A 3,367-nucleotide genomic window follows, 5' to 3' on the forward strand; every position below is an offset into this window, starting at 1 on the left:
GGTCTGTTTTCTCATGCTTTTCTTTCTTTTTTTAAGACATTAGGACATTTTATGTGATGACTGCCAAAAAACGTATTTTCTAAGACTAAGGAAAATAAATGCATTACTCTTTGGTAAAGCCTAGTTGTACTCTACGTTTCTAAATTAGGCTCTGGCTGTAGCTTGCCTTTTCTCTGGAGAACAGGATCGGGGTCTTTGGTCATTAGTGGTGAGGAACATCACTGCATGTGACCAGGAGTACGTGAGTTAGTTACTTTGTAAAAACGATTTGGAGTCTGGAATAGTGGCAGAGCCCTTGCCTAGTGTGCGTAAGGCCCTGGGTTAGAGTCCCAGCACCAGAAAAGAATAGACAGCAGTTGAATAATCTGGAGCCTCTGCAAACCAGCACATGAGTTAAGGGGAAAGCCTTAACCATATGTTGACTCAGGGTCCCTTTTAGTCTAAAATTTAGCTTAAAAATGACTAAAGACAAGATAAATAATAGACTTGGAGACGAGGCTAGAGTGTGTATGTTAGACTGGCTGAGCTGAGCTCATAGTTTATTATCAAGACAAGCCTCTTGAGCAGCAGTGCTGTGTGGTGGGGAGGGAGGGGAGACACACCTTGCCAATCAAGGGATGGGCAGGTTCAGTGCTCAGCTCACTGAAGGTGCCACTGTTCCCTGTTCTTACAGGGCTGGGTGAAGGGGTGATACTCTGCAGTGTGGGTAATGCGGGTTTAGGCGATTTGGAGGGGTGGTATGTTGAGCTGTGCCATATAAAATGAATATGAAAGATTAGAACCTGAGTTTATAACTAAAGAAAAGTCTTAACGTCAATGGAGCTTCCAAATTAGTTATTTTAAAATCCAAGTCTCATGATTTAAGATGTTTTTATCTTTTGCAAAGGAAATGGTGGTTGGACCTGTATGATTTTCCTCAACCACAAGGCCTTATTTCCCCCTAGCAACTCTTCAGTATGTTTTTCATTGGTTTCTTCAGCCTAGATGTCTTGACTGCAGTCTGGGGCAGTAGAGGGAGCTCATCAATTAAGAGCATTTGCTGTACAATCATGAGGGTCAGAATTGGGTGGAATCCTAACACACAACAAGCAGGATTCCTGCCAAGTGCCAAGTGCCCAGGGGATTGGATGCCCTCTTCTGGCTTCCGTGAGCACAGACTTTGGCCTGACCTCCATACATATACTCAGACAGACGGTGTGCGTACCATGTCAGATACCAAAAACAGTGTGAACTGGATGATTCACAGAACTTGACGGTGTCTGTCCTAGGATATGCCAGGTTCCTTAGCTGGGCAAGAAGGAGGGCCATGGTAAACAGAATAGAGATAGAATCATGTTCAGAAGAGTCCGAAGGCAGATTTGACCAGGGAGTTAGAACAGAGGGCTTGAGAGGCAAGGCTGGAGACGACATCACTGGCCAAGGCTTTCTGTACTCACTGTGGTGCTAGCTTCTATCTCTGATGTGGCCTTTCAGGAGCTTAGGTAAATCTTCAGCCAGGAGTTGGTTTTATTGATTTTCTTTTCAAACTGGGTTTACCAGAAGCCTCGGACATGATTCTGTCTCTTGGATGGGGCTTAAGGCTCAGCCACCCTTGGCTGAAGAATGTTAGTTCCAGGAAGCAAGTTTTGTGGTCACATGATCTCGGAGCCAACTATATTTCCACTTGGTGCCCACATGAAGGACTTCACTGAGTGGGTGTGCTTCCAGCGACTGGAGAAAGAAAGAAATGACTGCTGGAGTGCACAGCCAGGTCTGGCCGGCTCCGGTGGGGCCATGGCTATACCTGAGTAAAATGCCAGCAGAGGAGGAAACAACTGAGGCCTGTTGGAAGGACCTGGGTAAAGGGCCTGCTACAAACCCTGTGGTCTTACCTTGAGTTCACTCTACTACAGGAATCCAGCCACAGTAGTGATGACACTTCGGAACTACTGTTTTCCAGGGGATCCCCAGAACCCACATAATGGTGTGGTCTCCACGCTTATAAAACATCACTGTCCACAGCCATCTCTATCTGTCCAGCCCACATTCAGGCTGCTAAGCACAGTGGAACCTTCTGCTCTCTGGCATCTCTGTTGGGCTACACTACCCTAGCATAAGGAGGATTGGACAGAACCACTCAACACTGCCCTTTTCTGTGACCTGCTTTCTCCAGCCCTGTCAGGTTGTGCTGACATCAATTTTAATGAGGCAGATGGGACCGCTGCGTTGACAGTTTGGAAGGGGAGTCAAGTTACCAGCCTGCTTCCGGGTGCCAAGCAGTCACAGGAAAGATTGCAGTAAGCATGAAAGTCCTTCCCAGAGCCTCTTAGCCAGCCTGGCAGATAATCGGATGAGGCTACACGAGATGGGGTGACTAACATGTTAGAGAGGGTGTCTGAGGGGTCACTCTCTTAGAGGAAGGGGCTCGAGAACGTTGGATATATTTATAAGCACTGTCCTATCCCGATCACAGGGTGGAGAAGCAAAAGTCTCAGTCCCAGAGCCCTGGGCTCTGGCAACTTTGCCGGTTAGACCCCTTGAACCCCTTCCTGTTGAGCTGACGGACCCCCAGCTGTCCGGGTGCCAGTGCGGACCACTCTGAATTCTGCCTAACGTGCAGCAGGGTATTTCTAGTGCCCTTCCAGCGCCTCACCATCCAGAAGAGCAGATAAGGGTCTGGGTTAGTGCACGAGGCTCATGGAGCCGGGCAGATCAGAAGTGGGAGGCCAGTTAAGAGGTAGTTTGTTTATCTGGTCAAGACCAGACTGGGGCTGTACTCTTCCCCCAGCCTCCCACCCTCCGGCACTGGCGCTGAGTGAATGAGATATCTCTAGAAAACTGTTCCTGAGTTAGGCCACTTAGTTCATTGTGCTGGCCAGTCTAGGACAGTCTGGACATGAATTAGAGTGAACAGCGTACTCATTAACATGGCGGGCTTTCAGTCGGAGGAGGAGAGGAGGGAGGTGGCTGTGGATTTGACTAGTTTAGTCTTGAACTTCCTTGCAAACAATGCGTAAGTCCTGTTACAGGTGCTGAAACAGGAATTTGGAGGCAGCCACACAGCCAGTTAAGCTAACTGACCGAAGATTCCACCCCAGTCCCCAATCTAAACTGCTGTTTGTTGGGGGCTCCTGGCTTCTGGCTCCGTTCTGCTTCTGTTTTGTTTTGAAGACAGGGTTTCTCTGTGTAGCCCTGATTGCCCTAGAACTCACTCTGTAGACCAGGCTGGGCCTCAGACTCACAGAGATCTCCTGAGTGATGGGACCAAAGGCGTGCGCCATCACACCTGGCTCCGGCTCAGTTCTCATGGGGGAAGTCCTAGGGCTTTCTTTTTAATTAAAGGAGAATGGATTTATTTTGTATATGGTTTCCAAGATTTCGGCTCATA

Source organism: Peromyscus maniculatus, chromosome 2 (genome assembly GCF_049852395.1).
Source record: "Peromyscus maniculatus bairdii isolate BWxNUB_F1_BW_parent chromosome 2, HU_Pman_BW_mat_3.1, whole genome shotgun sequence".
Taxonomy (NCBI): domain Eukaryota; kingdom Metazoa; phylum Chordata; class Mammalia; order Rodentia; family Cricetidae; genus Peromyscus; species Peromyscus maniculatus.